This window comes from Chiloscyllium plagiosum, unplaced genomic scaffold (assembly GCF_037043375.1).
Source record: "Chiloscyllium plagiosum isolate Xiang-an unplaced genomic scaffold, Cpla_swu_hap1 HiC_scaffold_42, whole genome shotgun sequence".
NCBI lineage: Eukaryota > Metazoa > Chordata > Chondrichthyes > Orectolobiformes > Hemiscylliidae > Chiloscyllium > Chiloscyllium plagiosum.
Genome location: NW_028270180.1, coordinates 81,179,002 through 81,200,206, shown reverse-complemented (window position 1 = coordinate 81,200,206; position 21,205 = coordinate 81,179,002). Strand labels below are relative to the sequence as shown.

At 43.2% G+C, this 21,205-nt stretch overlaps 1 long non-coding RNA gene across 1 annotated transcript in view; it reads right to left on the bottom strand.

The window, feature by feature from the left end:
- Positions 1-202: 202 nt before the first annotated feature.
- Positions 203-21,205, bottom strand: part of LOC148137950 (uncharacterized) — a 593,433-nt gene continuing 572,430 nt past the window's right edge. Inside the window, exon 3 of the long non-coding RNA XR_015754205.1 lies at positions 203-274. This is a non-coding gene — a long non-coding RNA (uncharacterized LOC148137950). The remainder of the gene's footprint in view (positions 275-21,205) is intronic.

Sequence of the window (21,205 nt, the reverse complement as noted above, 5' to 3'; positions counted from 1 at the left end):
ATAAATGCAAAATATAACATCCTGACAAAACAAACGAGGGTAGGACTTACACTCAATAAAAATACGGCCTTGAGTAGTGATATGGGAACAAAGAGACCAAGGACTTCACATCTTTGAAGTTTGTGTTACATGTCGACAGGGTGGTTAAGAAGGTGCTTAGCACACTTACCTTCATTGTTCAGACCTTTGAGTACAGGAGTTGGGATGTTATGTTGAGGATGTACAGGACATTGGAGAGGCCTCTTCTGGAATACTCTGTCCAGTTCTGGTTGCGCTGTTATAGGAAGGATATTATTAAATTGGAGCAGGTTCTGAAGAGATTTACTAGCATGTTGCCATGAATGGAGGGATTGTGTTCAAAGGACAGGCTGGGAAATTTTTTCACTAGCATGCACGAGGTTGAGGTGACCTGAGAGGTTTACGAAATCAGAAAGAATGTAGATAAGGTGAATAGCCAGGGGAGAGGGGGATTCAAAACTCGAGTGCATTCATTTTGGGAAGAAATTAGGAAGATTTGAGAAAAGACATTAGGGTTTTTATTAAAAAAATGTATATGTGTGAAATGAACTTCCAGAGGAAGTGTTAGCTGTGAGTACAATTACAATATTTAAAAGACATTCAGATTAGTACATAAATAGGAAATATTTGGATGGATGTGGACTAAGCGGAGGCAGGTACAATTAGTTCAGTTTGGAATTATGGTTGGCATGGACTGGTTGCACCACAAGGCCTGTTTCCTTGCTGTATATCATTATGACTCTAACCCTTACTAACTCTAAATTCCTCCATCCTCAACTCTCCCGATCACTGTCACTTCATCCAGCCTCACAACTCTTCCTTATTTATATAATTCCTCACCAGCCACAGAACGCTCCCTATCTCATGTCCTCCAGTTTCTCAAATCTCTGCGATATGTGCCTTTCTTTAGTTCCAGCCTTGAGGATACCCTCATTCACTCCGATTGGTTGGAAGACAAACTGTTACGGGCTGGTCCTCCAGTACTGCCCTCTGCCTCCTATTGGCCTGCGCTGACATCAATCATCGGGGCCCATCGTGAGGTGAGTGGTGGGATCCTCCCTCTCTCTGCCCTGGGATGAGCTTCATCATTCACAGTGAATGGGGCAGAATCACAGAGCACATGGTCTGGGGCTATTCAGCCCATTTGGGATGTACTCTCTCCCTCTGGAGATGCTGCAAGTCTGTCCCAATTCCCTTCCCATTTGCCCAAAGCCCCCCAAATCTTCCCTTAAAAAGTAAAATTCCAAATCTGTTTATGAATAACTGCTGAGTCTGTGTCCAGCTGTCATTCAGACTGTTCCAGATGCTCAGAACTTACTGAATAAAATAATGTTCACATATTCACATATTATTGGATTGGATAGGCATATGGAGGATAGTGGGCTAGTGTAGGTTAGGTGGGCTTGGATCGGCGCAACATCGAGGGCCGAAAGGGCCTGTACTGCGCTGTATTGTTCTATGTTCTATTTGCCAATTACCTGAAAACAGTTACTAAAATTGTGACATTGTTAACAATTCCCCTCTCTCTGCAAATTAAATATCCTAGAACCAAATCTGCACCTGGTCAAAATCACTGCTTAACCTTCTCAGCTCCAAGGTCAATTATCTGTGCTTCTGCTAGCTCTCCACAAAAGAGGAACACATCTTATTTTCATTAATTAGTGTCATAGAGATGTACAGCACAGAAACAGACCTTTGGCCTAATTTGTCCATGCCAACTAGGAATCCTCAACAAATGGAGCCCCATTTGCCAGCTATTGGTCCATATCATTCGAAACTCTTCCAATTCATGTACCCAATCGGATGCCTTTCAAATGTTGTAATTGTAGCAGCCTGCACTTCTTCATCTGGCAGCTCATTCCACACATACACCACACACAGCTTGAAAACTTTACCCCTTAGATCCGTTTTTAATCTTTGCCCGCTCGACTTAAGCCCATGTGATCTTATTTTGATCCCACCTAACTGGGTTAAAAGACCCTGGCTGTTCACCTTATCCGTGCCCTTCATGATTATATAAATCTCCATGAAGTCACCTCTCAGTCTTTGACTCTCCAGGGAAATTAACCCTGGCCTATTCAGCCTCTCCCTGTAGCCCAAATCCTCCAACCCTAGCAAAGTCTTTGTAAACCTTGTCTGAACTCTTTCAAGATTCACAACATCCTTTCCAGAACAGGGAATTTCGAACTTAAAACATAATTCCTGAAATGGCTTAATCAATGTCCTGTCCAACCACAATTTGACATCCCAGCTTCTGTACTCAATGCATTGACCAATAAATATAAGCATACCAAACCCCACCTTCACTAGTCTGCCTACCTGCGACTCTCCTTTCAAGGAACAATGAACCTGCACTCCATGGTCTCTATGTTCAGCAACATTCCCAAGGACTTTACCATTAAGTGTACAAGTCCTGCCCTGATTTGCCTTTCCAAAAGCCAACAGCTTACATTTGTCTAAATTGAACCCAGTCTGCCATTCCTCGCCCCAGTGGCCCATCTAGTCAAGATCCTGTTGTATTCTGAACTAACCTTCTTCATTGTACACGACACCTCCAATTTTGGTGTCTTCTATAAACCCACTGACCATATCTCATATATTCACATCCAAGTCATTTATTTAAGGGCCCAATATCCATCCTTGCAGCACATTGCTGCTCACAGGCCTCCAGTCCACAAAGCAACCCTCCACCACCACCACCCTCTGCCTCCTCCCTTCAAGCCAGTTTGTATTCCAATGGCTAGTTCTCCCAACATTTCATGTTATCTATCCTTGCTAACCAGTCTGCTTTGTGGAACATCGTTCAGTGTCCATATCGACAACGTCCATAGTCTGCCTTCATCAATCATCTTTGTGACAACTTCAAAAAAAAACTCAATCAAGTTAGAGAGAGAGAATTTCCCACACACAAAGCCATGTTAGCTATCCCTAATCAATCCTCGTCTTTCCAAATACATGTAAATCCTGTCCCTCAGAATCCCTTCCAACAACTTACCTACCACTGACGTTAGGTTTATTGTTCTCTTGTTCCCTGGCCTTTCCTTACCACCTTTTTAAAATAATGGCACCCATCTTCCAGCACCTCACCTGTCACAAACAATGATATAAATACCTCAGGGAGGGGCACTGCCATCACCTTCCTAGCTTTCCACAAATTTCTGGGATACACCTGATCAGGTCACAGGGATTTCTCCACCTTGCTACTGTTTAAGACATCTAGTACTTCCCCCTCTGTAATCTAGACACTTTTCAAGTGATCACTATTTATTTCTCCAAACTCTCTAGAATAGAATAGCATAGTATTTCTCCCACCTCCTGTTGTTCCATAGATGGCCTTGTTGATCTTTAAGAATTCCTATTCTCCATCTGGTTATTATTGTATACTTAATGTATTTGTAGAATCTCTTTGGATTCTCCTTAAACTATTTCCTAGAGATATTTCAAGTCCCCTTTTTGCTCTCCTGATTACCCTCGAGTATATTCCTGTAAAAACGTGATCCTGTACTCCCAATTCCTCCGCCTCTGCCATGTCTGCTCCCAGGAGAAGCAATTCCACTCCAGGACATCCCAGAAAGGTTTCCTCTTTCACGGACCGGATTTCCCTTCCACTTGATCAACAATGCACTCCAACGCATATCCTCCACTTCCTGTACCTCCGCCTTCCCCCCACCCCTCCAACCACAATAAGAATATAATCCCCCGGTCCTCACCTGCCACCCACTAATCGCCATTAACCTCTGCTATGTCCGCTACCTACAGTCAGACCCCACCACCAGGGATATATCTCCCTCCCCAGCCCTTTCTATCTTCCGCAGAGATCTTGGGATCTTTGGTGCTGATGTGCTGCCCCACGGATACCTCAGTCACTCACCCTGCCAAATGGCCTAGTGAGAATATTTTTTCTCTATCCCCAGTTTCATTTTGACTGTGGCATGGCACATTTTACTGCTGCAAATGTGTTGCTGGAAAAGCGCAGCAGGTCAGGCAGCATCCAAGGAGCAGGAGAATCGACATTTCGGGCATGAGCCCTTCTTCAGGAATGGCCCATGTCCGAAAATTCGATTCTCCTGCTCCTTGGATGTTGCCTGAACTGCTGCGCTTTTCCAGCAACACATTTTCAGCTCTGATCTCCAGCATCTGCAGTCCTCACTTTCTCCACATTTTACTATTCCCTCACTCACTTATACCTGTCCTTTATTTGACGTCTTTATTTCTGGTTTTGTCTGTGGTGGGCCAGTGACAGCCTGATGTGGAATTCCAGATTGTTATGATGTTGAAAGTTATACTGCACCTTTAAGAGAGGTAGAATGTTGTTCTGCACTGAGAGCTTATGAGAGCAGTGTCGGAGGTTACTGGAATATTGAAAATATATAACATTTGGCTGTGAAATAGGTACCTGAGATGGTTGCTATTTTGACGACAATTCAAATTTAACCAACGAGTTTCAATTACGTCTCAGTAAACTAAAAGTCAATCGATTTCGAATTGATTATTCTGCCAACATCGAAGCAATGAGATAATCCGATTTTGGGGTATAAGAAAGGCAGGCATGTTGAACGTCAGACAAAGTTACTGTCATCAAGGGAGAAATATAGGAGAAAAAGACAAGCCAAAAACAAAAAGACAGATTGTGAAATGAAGTGGAATGACGCTGGCATTTTGTGCAACTAACATCAAATAAATGTTAGCATGAAAGCTGCTGGGTTGCGCTGTTGGATCTTATCATTACCTCGATCACATGTGCCCCACACGCTGACAAATGATGACTCGGCCGAATCTCAGTTCATCTGCTGCTGAAACTCTCATTTTTCCCCCCTTTTATATCACTGGAGGAGACTTTAAATGAAAGGGCTGGCGATTTTGGTCGAATGACAAATTGTAGTTCTTGAGGAATGATGCTTTATAATGAACATCAAACGCGGCTGTAAAAATTCAGCGAAGGAACAGAACAAAAATTGCAGTGACACTGCTGAAAGAGTGCCACAGAGCCCAGAACAACTTAGTGTTACAGTGGAGCTAATGGCAGTTAATCTCTCAATAATGATCAAATAAAACGGGAGGAATAATAGGGTTTTTTCACAACTCCAATGTAGTGTGTCATTGTAATGCGAAATGACTTTTGTAGTGATTTCAAGAGCACTGTTTTGATCAGTCATGGCAAGACAAACAAGAGCAGCACAATAGGAGGAATGGCGTCGGGAGAGCATCTTGGTAATAGAGATCATAAACCAGTCAGCTTAACGTCAGACTGAAAGCCACCGAGCGCAAGAATTAGTCTAGTATTTTTGACAAGGTGTGTTTATTTTACCATGGCAAAGTGGTCAAAAGATAAACGTTTGTGACATTAATGGAAACGTAGCAAGTGAGGTGCCATACTGGCTTAGTGGCAGGAAATCAAGACGAATTGTTAACAGATAATCTCTGGTCCATGTCAGTAAAGGCTCCGACATGATGAATGATTTCACAACCACCGGGACTGAAATGGATCGACTGGTTTCAAGTTCCCGATGATGGGATGGGACACGTTTACCCATCAAGGGTGACAGCAGCAGCACAGACAGAATAGTGCCGATGTGTGCATTAGGTTATGGAATACCTCAGTGAAATGGGAGGAGCGATGTAAAGGAAGGTTCGTGACCATGCAAGGGAGGGAAATCTCTGAAAGTGCCTGGGTTTGAATTCTGATTTATGAAATGGAGAAGTGTGATATTCCGCATAAGTAACCAGTGTTGCGGAATATCATATAATCTCGTGTTCCCAGGGCTAAACTAAGAGAGACTGAGTGGCGCAGCATCGAAGATCAAACTGGAAATGGGCATGATGATGAGCCCGCTGTGACGGTGTGAAGGTGCATGAAATGCCGGGGCTGCGACTCCACACTCACCTGTAGTACCTTCTGTTGACATGGAGCAAGGAGCATTGTGATATCAGATTGGGACCTCCAACTTATATGGAGCAGCTTCTGTTGGCATAAAGCAGGGGGCATTGTAGCAGCAGGCTGGACGTTCCAACCTCACCTGGAGCAGATTGTATTGATAAGGACCACGGAGCAATGAGACATCAAGTTGGAGAAAGGATACTCAGTCATTTTAATCTGAATTAAAGTAGTATTTAGCAGCACCCATGTTTGTAGATTGAGTGAATATCTGTCGCAGTGAAATCTCGCAACAATAAGGGAAAATGTGGCAAAGATACAGCTCGTGGAGAAGAATCTGTGCAGAATGAAACGCAGGTAATATTTTCTTTTTCTGCCTTTTATCATAAGACTGACTGCGTATTTGGTTAAATTGCAGCAAGTGATTTTCAGCTCGTGTCATGATATTAAATTACCTGAAAACCCATACAAGTCATTAAAGCAAACTGAACTTCCAAAAATTAACGGTATATAACTAGCTCAAAGGTAGAGGACAGAGGGTGTTGCTGGAGGATTTTTTTTCAGACTGGAGTCCCGTGACCAGTTGAGTGCTCCAAGCATCAGTGCTGGGTCCTCTACGTTTTGTCATTTAATTGGAGGTGTAGTGGACATCGAATAGAGTTACCACAGATTAGAACAGGATATTGACCAGTTAGGCCAATCGGCTGAGAAGCGGCAGATGGAGTTTAATTCAGATAAATGTGTGGTGCTGCATTTTGGGAAAGCAAATCATAACAGGACTCCCACACTTAACGGTAATGTCCGAGCGAGTGTTGCTGAACAAAGAGACCTTGGAGTGCACATTCGTTGAATTCTGATATTTGAAATTTAACTTTAAAGTGGAGTCGCAGGTAGATAGGATAGTGAAGAAGGCGTTTGGTATGCTTTCCTTTGTTGGTCAGAGTATTGAGTATATGAGTTGGGAGGTCATGTTGCGACTGTACAAGACATTGGTTAGGCCACTGTTGGAATATTGCGTGCATATCTGCTCTCTTTCCTATCGGAAAGAAGTTACGAAACTTGAAAGGGTTCAGAAAAAAAAATGAGGATTTTGCCAAGGTTGGAGAATTTGCGATACAGGGAGTGGCTTAACAGGCTGGGGCTGTTTTCCCTGGCGCTTCGGAGGCTGAGGCGTGACTTGTTAGAGGATTTCAAAATTATGAGGGTCAAAGATATGGTAAATAGAAAAAGTCTTTTTCCCTGGAGTCTGCAATTCCAACATTAGAGGGCATAGTTTTAGGGTGAAAGGGGAAAGATATACATGAGACCGTTTGGGCAACGTTTTCACACAGAGATTCATAAGTGCATGGAATGTGCTGCCAGAGGAAGTGGTGGTGGCTGGTACAATTGCAATATTTAAGAGGCATTCGGATGGATATACAAATAGAAAGGGTTTGGAGGGATATGGACGGGCTGATGGCAGGTGGGACTACATTGAGTTGGGATATCTGGTCAGCATAGACGAGTCGGACCAAAGGGTCTGTTTCAGTGCTGTGCAGTTCTCTGACTCTATGACTCTATTTGATGTTGACATTATGCTGGAGTGTATCTTGATTTATGGAGGAAAAGCAGGGAACTAATGTTGAAATTTACAGGATCAACGATGATCCCATTCAATGTCTGAACATACAAGATGCTGAATGGAAGCTTCATCATGACAGAGATGTTTTCATTATGGATCGCGCTGAAACACGAAGTGGGGAGGATTGGACTGAAGCAGTGGTGGTGATTTTCTTTCCTGGTTAATTTTTTGAATATGACTGCTATTTCTCCTGTCCATGTTAACGTCACAACTCTGAAGCATGAAAGCGTGAAGAACATATGGTGCAAGTGGCGCAAAGTCTAACGTGCCTGACTCCAGAACAGAACATTGTAGGTTTCACTCTCTCTAGCTCGAGGTTAACGCAGGTATTTATTAATCTCACAACCTAATCTTCCTCATTGTTCTGAAGCCGAGATGAAGTTTGAGCTCCTGATATGCAGACACGAGAATCTCTTTCAGTACACGTCCTGGATAACATCACAATCAATGTCGCAGCGTCATGTCATGTGAGGAAGACCAAATAGTCCCACAAACTGCGAATCGGCACTTTTCAATTTCACAGAGCCAACGACACAATCGGTGCAGTTTCTCGTAATGGCAAGGAAACAAAATAAGTATCTCAGTCTCATGTTGGCTCATGGAGTGCCAAGGCACCTTCTCCTACTTTAAGAGGCTGGAACATTGACTCTGATGTTCGTGGAGACATTGATTGATTCGAAGCATTGAAAGGAATCCTATCACAGATGCCCGTGCTGTTGATGCTGAACAAAACAGCCGTTACTGGGAATTGAACGCGGGCTGCAGTGGTAAAAGTGCCAATTCAGAATTATGACGCGACCAGGGACGAGTACAGCGGTCAGACGCACGGAGGGTGACAACCCCTAAAATGTGGTGGACGCGTTCTTGGCAGAAACAACCGCTTGAATATCCTCATTCCATTTTCCATCCCTTTGCCTTGTATGCCTTAGCATCACAAATACACATTGAATACATCTGAAGGTTGTGTTGATTTCATCACAATGAATTGCAAAGTTTTTACTGCCTATCTACTGAACACTTTCTGCCTCTTACATTTAGTCTACACCACTTGGCGTTTGTCCGAGTGGAACCATTTCTTTCATCCGAACATGCCTTTATCTCTCATTGTTTTACACAATTCAATCATGTTTCCTCACCAACTCCTCTTCTCCATTTAAATTAGAACAGAGAAACTGATCGTTTCCAAAAAAACACCCTTTGCTGAATACTGCATTGTGTCCTTTTCCTGAGCTTGATGTTCCAGTGATCTCCGGAACATACCAGTAAAAATTGCTACATGAGCACTGATCTCACAACCGCAGTATGTAAATTGATCGATTGGTTTTAAGGTCCTAATTGTGGGATGGGGTCACGTTCGCCCAACAACATTGACTGCAGCCGCACAGACTGAACAATGTAAATGCGAGTGCATGATTGCCAAATGTTTCAGTGAAATTGGAGGATGAACTGAAAGTAGGGTTACTGATCGTGTAATGAGGAGAAATCTCCGAGAATGGGTGGGTTTGAATCCTGATACACAGACAGCAGAGATGTGAAAGGGCGAGGGTTTGAAGGAGCAAAATCATCACCTCGACGAATATTTTCATGTCAAAAAAAATTGATTCGCTCCTGCTTTTGTTAAGCATGTCTTACTCTGCATAAAACGGTAACAATTGACAATACTGGAAGTCAAATTGCAGATGATCTTTCTGGTGCCACAACGCAAGGCGCTAACCACTGCACAATACCGGCACTAAATGGAATAGCATGATGCAAAAAGCAGTAAAGATAGTGGCAGAGGATATGTGAGGAACAGGACAACATGAACAGTAGGAATACTTGACAAACAGTGACTGAGACATGCAAACTCGTGGTGGGCTGAATGGTTAACTTCGGTATCTCCAGAGTCGATGGATATTTAATCACTTAGTTTGTTGAAGGCGAAGATTGATATAGTTCTCCAGAAAATGAAAGACTCAGGGAATAGTGCAGGGAATTGCTGGAATGTATTTCTGCAAAAGAAATATAGTTTACCATCGGCTACTTTACCAATTTCGTCATACAAGGAAGTGACCACTGCTGTGGAATATCATATAGTGCCAGGTTTCAGGCCTGAAATACGAGAAACTGTATGGTGCAGCAACGAAGATCAAACTGGAAATGCGGATGGCCATGAGCCAGCAGATATGGGTTCAGTAATGAAATCATTGAGTGCGAAGTATTTCACTGAAAGTACAGAGTGAATTGAAATGCCGGGGACTGGGAGTTCCACCATCGCGTGGAGCAGCTTCTTATGACGTGGTATACGTTGCATCAGGCTGGGAGCTCCATCCTCAACTGCAGCAGCTTCCATTGACACGAAGCAGGGAGCACCGGGACATTAAGCTGGAAGTTCCAACTTTACCTGGAGCAGCTTCTATTGACATCTGCACTGAGAGAAACGCAGGCAATGTTTACGCTCTCTGAGCTTTCTCATATGGCTAACTCTGCTCTGTGCAGGAAAGGATTTGTTTTGCTTATTTCATTTTATTCAATCTCTTGTCAACTCGCACAGGTCGTTAAAGTACTTTCAGACTTCGAAAATTAGCTTGAATACGATGTTGTGATTAGGTATTAGTTTATCAAAAGTGATGGAGCAAAATCAGTAAAGTGAATTTGAAATTCATCAGATGAGCGGAGATCCCATTGAATGGCTGAGTAGACACAAAGTGAATGGAAGTTTCATGAGGACGAATGTCTTTTCATTACAAAACCTCCCGCTGCACAAAGAGTGGAGCATTGGAATGAAGCATTAACGGTGATTATTTTTCCTGGTTATTCAACTTGTGAACATGAGTACGATTGGTCATGTCTGTGTTTGGATCACAACTCTGCAGAATACCAACCTCAAGCACGCGCAAGCACAGTGTCACAATGGATAATGCGCTTGGTTACGGTCCAGAGATTGTTGTTAAAGTTTCAACTTGGTTTAAGAGCAAGACTGGCAGGCTTCAAATTCACATACAAGCTAATCTCCCGCACAATGTAGCACATACAACGGGCCAGTGGCACAATGGATAACGTGCCTAACTACAGATCTGCTGTGTGGAGTTTTGAATCCAACCTGGCTTGCGGGCAGCACTGACTTTATTGCACTAATAACTGACTGGTCTGAAGCCGAAATGAGGTTTGCACCTTGAACTGCAGGGACAAGAGTCCCTTCATTAAATGCATCTGTGAACGTCAGAGTCAATATCCCAGAGTCATTACTGTGAGGGGGGGGGGTGGGGGGTGGGGGGGAAGCTGAATTCGTCACTCACGTTGCCCTTTACACCTGTCAACTTTCCGAGATTCACTGTGGCACCTGCAATTGTAAAGGAAACAAGACACAGAGCCAAGTCTCAGCTTTGTCAATTTTGGTAAAACCTTTAGGAAGCGGGATCAGAGGAGAATGGCGAGTGATCTGTCTGAATGAGCAGAGACTGCCGAGTGACCGTCCGCCTTTTTTCAGTGGCTGGGACATCATCTCTCATTTCTCGACGTCATTAATCGATCCGAGGTCCTAAAACCACTCCACTTGCAGGTGGTCTGCTTTTGCTGATGTCACTGTCAGGATCAAAACAAACCCAACTCCCGGACTGAGAATCAAAGCCGGGTCACAGCGAAGGAAGCGAAAAAAATGGTCCTGCTAGCCCACCATGGACAGCTACACAAATACCACGTATGTGTAGAATGGCAGCCCTCAAGGTCGTTGTACATGCTTTCGTCAGATGCAATCGCTTGACTATCTTTATTCATTTTCATCAGTTAGCCTTGTATGCATTAACAACTCAAGTTCAGATCCGTGTATTTCTGAAGGTTATGTGGGTTCGCCTCTGCGCATCCCTTCAGACAGTGAATCCAGATTCAACCATCCGCTTGCTGATGTGATTTTTCTGCATATCTCCTCAATCCTTTCCACCTCTTAACTTCAGTCTACGCCTCTGTTGATCGGTCAAGAGGAAACGTTTCTTTTAGTCTGCATTGTCCATGTCGCTCATTATTTAGTGCATATGAAACATGTATCCTCACAGTTTCCTCTGCCTTAAGAAAACAACCCCAGTCAAAACAATCTGTCTTCATAACCTAAACTTTTCAACTTGGTAAATTTCTGCACGGTTTCCAGTGCGATCACATGACTACTGTAATGTGAATTGCAGAACCGCACGCAATATTTCGGAGGAACCGAATGAACAAATGAAATAAATGACTGGAGAAAGCCACAGAAACGTGTCTTTTCCAATAAAACATCTTTTGCTCAATCCTGAGCTGTGCACTTACCCTGAGCCCGATGCTCCAGTAGTCTATTTTACATGTCAGTAAAAGGTGTTCAAAGTTTGGGTGAAGATTTGTACGGACAGGCCAATATAAATGCCGGAGAAAAAACCACAGAAGCGCTTCACAGGAGGCTCCCTAGCACTGAGGATGTCACCTAGACAGGGGACGAAACGTTTGCCACAAACATTTCCAGCTCGGCGAAGAGAACCACAAGAGTAAAAGGTGCTCCACGAGGATTAATTACAGAACAGCTGTATCTAAATGGATTGAATTGCTTGAATATGCCGACCATGGGCTTGAGCACTTTCACACAAAACAGTGACCGCAGCAGTACAGAATGAACAGTGTAAATGTGAGTATTATATTGCGCAATACCACAGTGAAATGGGAGGGTGGACGTTTAGGCGAGTTAGTTCTTGTGGGAGGGAGAGATTTCTCCGATAAAGGGTGGTTATGATATGTGAAACGCAAAGATGTGAGACAGCGGGTGTTTGAAGAAGGAAACCTATCACCACGTAGAGTATTTTCATGTAAAACAAAGATTATTTTTGTCAGCGTTTGCTAAGCACATATTACATGGAGTAAAACGGGAAAAATGCCGATTGCTGTGACAGTGATTCGAGCAGAACTTGCTGTGTTGACAATGCCAAGGAAGAACCATTTCATGACCCTTGCGCCACATGGAAAAGCACGATGCAAAAAGCAATAAGGATCGTGGCAGAGGTTATGCCAAGAACGGAACCACACGCACAAAGAGTTAAACAGTGACTGAGATGTGGGAACTCAGATTCGGTTGAATATATCGCTTCTATGTCCCGAGAGACTGTAGAGATTGCAACACTGAGGTTGTAGGATGTTACGTTTGCGAGATATCTACAAAACTTCAAAGGGTCATGGGATACTGCAAGGTATTGCAGAAATGTATTTCTCAATAACACTGTATTTTAACATCGGTTACTTCACCAATTTCCTCACTTATTGACGTAATTATATAATGGCATGTCATATAATCCCAGTTCAAGGGCGTGGAATCAGAGAAATTGAGTTGCAGTGCACCCAACACTAATTGGAAATGGTAATGGCGTTCAGCGCGAGCATGTAGCTGCGAAAGTGCAATCGGTGAGCGTAATGCCATTCTCTGATGATACACAGGCGCGTGAAATATCGAGGCTAAAAGCTCCCGCCTTAACGACAGCGGCTTCAATTCCCACGCATCAAGAAGTAGTGGAACATCAGGCTGGGAGGTCCAATTTCACCTGCAAGAACTTGTGTTGACATGGAACACGGAACTTTGGGACAGCAGCTGGTCCAATAGATAGTCAAATATTTTAATCTTAAGTAAGTAGTTTTCAGCAGGATACTTGTTTGTGGATTGAAAGAATATCTACAACTGGGACAGTCTAAATTACAAAGAAGAATTCTGCAAAGAGTCAATTCTTGGAGAAGCATCTGTGCAGAGTGATGCAGAGGAATGTTTACGTCATCTGCTGTTCTAATATGATTCACTTTGCACTGGATTAATTTCCATGAAGGGATTTTTTTGCTCGGTTCACAGTATTCACTTTCCTGCATACTCGCAAAAGTCGTTACTGTACTCGAAACCTCTGAAAGATAACTGGAAGATACAATGTGGTGATTAGGCTAAAGTTCCCGTCAGTTATGCTGAAGAAGTGGATTCGAAATTCATCAGATCAGCAGTGATTCCATTGAATGACTGAGCAGATAGAGTGTGAATGGAAGCTTCATGAGGACATATGCGTTTGTTTTGGAAAGTTCGCTGCTTTGAAAGGTGATGAAGATTAGACTGAAGCAGTGACAGTGATTATCTTTATTGCTTGTTCAACTGGTAAATATGACTGCTATTAAGCGTGTCCGTATTAACATCACGGCTCTTAAGGTGGTGCATGTGCATCGGGCCAGTGGCGCAATGGATAACACGCCTGACTACGAATCAGGAGACTGTAGGTTCGTAATCCTACTGGCTCGCAGGCAGAGCAGACTTTAATCCCGCTTAAAACCGGATTTTTCTAAAGCCGAAATAAGGGATATGTTCCTAATCTGCAGGAACGAGAATGCCTTCATTGAAAGCCCCTGAGAACATAAGAGTCAATGTTCCACCGTCATCACAGGAGGGAAACCGAATAGTCGTACACGTTGCTCGTGTGCACCTTTCCATTTCATAAAGCCACCGATCGAATAACTGTTGCTCGCGGTGATGCTCTGCTTTGAGCATTTTTCGAAACTGTTTGGCCAGTTGTGGTGTAAAATTATGTCCCAATACATGTGTGAATCATAATGTAACACATGTATTGGGCCAAGCAGTGGAATGTGGTGAAACGGTTAAAAATTATGTCCCAATACATGTGTGAATCTAACCGGAATGGAGGTGTTGCTTAGTCCCGTGTGAATCTTATTACACACCTCCCCGTGTGAATCTTCTTATCTGTATGTAACCAGAATGGAATGTGTTTTTTAGCCTTGCTCTGCTGTTCACATGAATGTTTATATCTGGAAAAGAGTATATCAGCTGGAAAAGTCTCCAGTTCGGTGAGTCTGCTCCGGGGTTACGTTTAACCGCCGAGCGTGGGTTGTTGGCAACCGCTCTACGAGAACTGACGGCTCCCAGTTCCGGTAACATGTAGAGTGAGTATAAGCCAGACCCGTTGGTTGTGGCGACGCTGCGGGGAATAAAATGCCCATATTCTAGCAGACTCGCCTCTTGGTCGTTTGTTCTGTGTCAGACTACTCTCCTACGAACCTGACCTTGAGAATTTTTTAAAACACCAGTGGAATCAGAGAAGAATGAAGGGTTAACTGTCCAACTGATTCTTATAGAATGTGAGTTCCAGAGTCTCCCACCCGCTGACTGATAAAGTTTTCCTACCAGTCTATTCAAAGCTTTCTGCATCTTATCTGAAATCTACAAACCCTGGTGATCGATCAAGAGCAAATGTTTCCTTCAATCTGTAATTCCTTGCTCCTCATTATTTCGTACACGTCAATCATGTCTCCTCACAATCAGCTCTGCTCTGAGAAAAACAACATTTTGAAAGTCTTGTGTTTACTGAAATTTCTTGCCTGTTTTTAACAGTTCCGTGAGTGGAGTAATCCCACTGCTAACATTCAGCACAAACTTTCAGTAAAAGCCACTCAATGTGGGGAACCGTAGTACTGCTCTTTTCGTCAACAATGAGTAAAGGTCCCCTGTAACTTTCGATTTCACATCCCGTGGGGCTATTTGTCCGTGTTCAACGACATATCCCAGGAAGGTGACTTTGGCTTTGGCAGATTCACTTTCAGCTCGGTTTACAAATCAGTTTGACTTCCGAATTCGATCAAAAAGCCCGATAAATGCTGTAAATATTCAATCCACGAGAGTCTGAAAGTCACCAGGCACAATATACACCAATCAGTTGCGTATTCGGCAATTACCCTGTCAGTTAACCTCTGAAATGTGACTGAAGTGTTTATCGTACAAACGGCATTACTTTAAATTTCTGCAGGCCAGTTGGTGTTATAAAATTGCCTTTGATCTTTCTGACAAACTTCACTACCAGTAACCTTTGAGGAAGTCCAACTTAGAAATGTAAGTTGCTCCTCCAATCTTTTCCACACAGTCCTCCAACTGCAGATATGTATACGCATCAGTCTTTCTAACAGCATTGATTTTGTGATAGTACACACATAACTGTTGGGTCTTATCTGGCTTTGGCACCATGCTGATGGGTGAACTCTATTCATTGAAACTCACTTCGGTTATGCCATTTTGGTGCATACGTGACATCTCCTTATGAACTTGTACAACTTTAAAGGGTTATGCCTGGAAGGATGTTACAGAGTCAGAACAGCATCTCCTATATTTACATCGTCGACAATTAGATTATTAATTCCCAGTATATTTCAGCAGATTTCCCCATGCAAGAGTAATAACTCTTTCGATTTTCTTCTGCAAGATAACTGAATAACTTTACCAATTTTGGACAACTTTTGCATTGTCCAATTTTATTTCAGGAACGTCCAATGCAGAATACCCTGACATTGGTTCTTCCCAGTGTGTCGTAGTCAATAACGCATTCTCCTCTTGCGTTCGTTCTCTACCAAAATACCGTTAGAGCATGTTCCCATCGCACATTTGTGAGATTCCTTCACGACTGGAGTCCCTATCATGTAGCTAACCTCACTCAATTTCCTCTCAATTTGATAAGGTCTTTTAAACCTTGCTTTAAAGTTTCACCGATTAATGAATTTTAAATAATCCCAGCGGCAAAATTGTGATTTTTTTGATTTCTCATACACTTCCTGCTTCAAGATTTGCTGCGATACTTTTAAATATTGTCTCGACAACTCGGCAACATTAGTTAGTTCAACTCTAAAATTTCACACATCATCCAAATGCGTGGTCTCTGTAATCTGACTTACTAATTTTCCCTTAATAAATTTTAATGGTCCTATTACTTTATGCCCACAATTGGTTTCAGATGGATTTAGTTTGATGGATTCTTTTGGTACATCTCAGATTGCAAACAGCACTGACGCAACTCCCTTATGGAAATAATCTGGCTACTCCGAACCATAAAACCTCATCATAGTCTTTAATAATTGACATCACCTTTCCAGTGCACCCTGTGATTCTGGATTGCACACAGCAGATTTGAATCGTTTTATTTCCAAGCTATCTATACACTCTTTGAAAAGTTTGGACGTGAAGTTTGACCCTTGAGCTAATTGTATCTCTGATGGTAGTCTTAATCTAGCTTTTTAAAAAAACCGTAATTCGTCCACTATCCTTTTAGCTGTCATATTGCACAATTGAACAACATTTGGAAATATCGTCAATACATCCTTTTTCTGTTAATTAATACTTATTGCCATCTTTTATTGGATGTAGGGAACCTACACAAAGAATGAAGACACTTAAGAAAGATTCCTTGAACGTTGGGATAGATATTAAAGTTGCAGGCTTTGTTATTTCCCATGGTTTTCCTATTAGTTGAAATGTATGACACGTCTGGCAAAATTCAAATGCATTCCCCTGCAATCCAGGCCGTAAAAATGTCTTTGTATTTTAGCCTCCGTTTTCATCACGCCTACGTACCCTCCAAGTTGTGGCACATGCGGCACTCGCAGCACCGCCTTTCTGTACCCTACTGGAAAAATAAATTCTGCCCGTTTCTCGCTTGCTTGAATATGTGTTGCTCTCCATTTCCTCCTTAACAGATCATTTGCTAAGTAATATCACACGGGAATGCATTCACTCTCCTTCCAAGTACATGTCTTCTGATCCAACTGCTTTAATTTTTCATCTTTCTGCTGTAACTCAGTAGTATAGCAAAGCTGAATATACTTGCATTTTTAACGCTTGTCCCCTGCTGTGTCCCACTTAACTGACAAAAAAAAAATGTAATCATATTTCAGCTTCCATATCCATGCCTTTTGATTTCTCCTGCTTCAGCTTGTGACTCTGTAATCGCATTCAGACACAATCTGGGAAAATTCCTTGATAAACGTCCTGCATTGCTGCACTTGCCTGCATCTCGACTGGCTTTTCAACTAGAGTAGGCAGAACGCTTACCGGTGATTGAGCTATATCATTTGCAAGCACAAATTGTATTCTTGGAGCTGAGTGTTTGTCCAGACCTCCCACCAGAAATTCCCCACTCTTTCTGCCCACTCTAGCCTCACTGTACATAACTGAGCAATGTTTCGTCCCACCATAAATTCCCGTATACATACTTCTTCAGGAGTACATGTTTCTCCCTCGTTCTGAATCACAGACAGGCACGATCCTGTGTGCCTCAATATTGTTAACTCTCGATCTGCTACTCCTGGCCAAGGTAAATAAACATTAACTTTGCAGGTATATTATTAAAGCACTTCCCCCTTACCAACCTCTGATCGGCTTGTGCACTCTGATGCAGCTTTCCACTCTCCACTGTGCTTTCTATTACCATGCCAACAAAACACACAGGCTTGTTTTGTTTTACTGCATCTGACTTTCCAGTGCTTTCCCTAGTTCTCCAACACTGATTTCATGTGGCCTACTTTATTGCAATGAAAACCTCAGTTCTTGTTCCCTTCAAGAGTTTACTATTTACCCTGTGATAAGTTATCCTAATGATTTTCACAGAGATTTAACTTTCCCTTTCCACGTGAGGATTTCTCTTTGCCCCAATTTCTATCCCTCAGACTTAAAATGATTCTGGAAGCACATCCTTGTTTTATGGATCACTTCATAACAATCAGCCATTTCAGCTGCTAACCTTGTCGTTTTAACAATATGCTCTTCCAGAGTAAGCTTATCTTCCGCATTTATCTCCAGCCTTTTAAGGTGAATTCCTTTAATAATTGCCAATTTCTGAAGTTCACATCCTGTCTCCCTTTCTCTCTGCTCTGCTGCTCTCTCTTCTTCCCTCTTTCTACTTCGAATCCAATCTCAAACTGCGTCAAATCTGGTGTCCTTTCCTTATCTCTCGAGTCTAACTCAAGCTGCTTCATTTTCAAATAAATTTTAACCATCTCTATAGATTCTCATGGATTTATCAGCTTAGTTAAATGCTGAGCTACTGTGGGAATGATCTCTCCTTTCCTCACAGAAAGAGGCAAATACAACCCCAGTATGTCTGCTAATTCCAGAAGCCCGGCCTGAATTCTTTTTTGAGGAGAAAGTGAGGTCTGCAGATGCTCGAGATCAGAGCTGAAAATGTGTTGCTGGAAAACCGCAGCAGGTCAGGCAGCATCCAGGGAACAGGAGAATCGACGTTTCGGGCATAAGCCCTTCTTCAGGAATGAGGAAAGTGTGTCCAGCAGGCTAAGATAAAAGGTAGGGAGGAGGGACTTGGGGGAGGGGCGTCAGAAATGCGATAGGTAGAAAGACGTCAAGGTGAGGGTGATAGGTCATACTGGGTTGGGGCGGAGAGGTCAGGAAGAAGGTTAGGAAGGCGGTGCTGAGTTCGATGGATTTGACTGAGACAAGGTGGGGGGAGGGGAAATGAGGAAAGTAGTGAAATCCAAGTTCTTCCCTTGTGGTTGGAGGGTTCCTAGGCGGAAGATGAGGCGCTCTTCCTCCAACCGTCGCGTTGTTGTGGTCTGGCGATGGAGGAGTCCAAAGACCTGCATATCGTTGGTGGAGTGGGAGGGGGAGTTGAAGTGTTGAGCCACAGGGTGGTTGGGTGGTTGGTCCGGGTGTCCCAGAGGTGTTTTCTGAAACGCTCTGCAAGTAGGCGGCCTGTCTCCCCAATATAGAGGGGGCCACATCGGGTGCAGAGGATGCAATAGATGATGTGTGTGGAGGTGCAGGTGAATTTGTGGACTCCTCTATATTGGGGAGACAGACCGCCTACTTGCGGAGCATTTCAGAGAACACCTCTCGGACACCCGGACCAACCAACCCAACCACCCTGTGGTCAACACTTCAACTCCCCCTCCCACTCCACCAAGGATATGCAGGTCTTTGGACTCCTCCATCGCCAGACCACAACAACACGACGGTTGGAGGAAGAGCGCCTCATCTTCCGCCTAGGAACCCTCCAACCACAAGGGATGAACTCGGATTTCACCAGTATCCTCATTTCCCCTCCCCCACCTTGTCTCAGTCAAATCCATAGAACTCAGCACCGCCTTCCTAACCTGCAATCTTCTTCCTGACCTCTCCGCCCCAACCCAGTCTGACCTATCACCCTCACCTTGACCTCTTTCCACCTCTCGCATTTCTGACGCCCCTCCCCCAAGTCCCTCTTCCCTACCTTTTATCTTAGCCTGCTGGACACACTTTCCTCATTCCTGAAGAAGGGCTTATGGCCGAAACGTCGATTCTCCTGAGTTCTTTTTTGTAAAGCTACCAACTTTACATCGTCAATAGCAAGACAACTCTTTGTACCTAAATGAGACATTGCTTTCCCAAGCATTGCCTACCCCAATCCAAATCTACACCCGAAATAAAGACGCAAGCACCTATCAGTTGCTCTTTTAATCCATCAACTACATCCCAATTTGTTATGGACGAGGCTAAACCATTCAACACGTTTTTAAGCAGACAAACCAGACCGTAACGTTATATTTTTTTCGTTAAGCTTACAGTGAAAATTATCCGAGTAAGCTAGTTACAAAAATTATTCACAAAATGACGGATCGAAAAACAAAAAACAGAATTTTGGATACCCACAGAACCTAGTCTATCCAAAGTAGACTTACTTATGCTGTTCTGAAAATACACAACAATCCTAAAAAAAGCACCTTAAAAACAGTAAAAATGAAACAGAAGCTTACAGCTAAAAATTAGAAGGGCAGAAGGAGAGAGGTTATTAGTTAGTGCACCACTGCTGCAGGATCTAAAAACCGGAATTCAACTTTCCAGAATGGCCACTCTTTTTCCATTATACAGTTCATTTCTAAAAAATTAAATCTTTGGCCTTAAGCCTCAGCTGTTTACAGAGAAACGAAAGGCCTCACAGCGAACACTTTCATCTCTGTAACACTTCATCCGATTCTGAGCCCGAACTGTTTTAAAATGCCTTTGATTAAAAAAATATCAAGAGACATTATTCTTGAGAAAAAGTGCAGCTCCGTTTCTTTTTAAAAAAGAGAACATCTTTGTGATAGCCCAGTCCGTCCAATCTATCTTCATAAGTGAAACTCTTCGAACAGACAATATCCTGGTAAATCTGTTCTGCACCGTTTCCAATGCTATCACATCCCTGCTATAATGATAATTGCTGAAAGACACACAGTACTCCAGCTAGAGCCGATTGAGCAAATGAAATTAACAACTTAGAAGGCCACAGGAACTGCACTTTTCCATTAATGTGACTTTTACATAATACTGCCCCGTGGAGACAGTAAGAACTGCAGATGCGAGAACTCAGAGCCGACACTGTGGTGATAGAAAACACAGTAGGTCAGGCAGCATGCGAGGAGCGGGAGAGTTGATGATTCGGGCATAAACCCTTCATCAGGAATGAGGTTTGTGGCCGTGGGACTGATAGATAAATGGGAGGTTCGGGGGTTTGGGAGCGTAATAGCTGTGAATGCGAGGAGTAGATAAAGGTGGAGAATAAGTTACTAGTTATGACAGGAGGTGGAGCGGGAAGGTTGGAAAGGTGATGTGCAGGTCATGAGGGCAATGCTGAGTTGGAATCATGAAACTAGAATAATGTGAGGGAAGGGCGAATGAGGAAACTGGTGATCCCATGTGGCATCAAGGGCCCAAGGGGAAGATGAGGCCTTCTTCTTTAAGGCGTCAGGTGTTCAGGGAATGTCAATGAAGGAGGCGCAGGACCTGCATGTGCTTGGCAGATTGGGAGGGGGAGAATGAATTTCATCAGTGATGAGCTTCCAACTGCATATCCAAACTATCATTATGAACGTGTTCTTACATCTCAGGAACAGCATCGAACACTACCCCGACTGAGGAGAAGGCG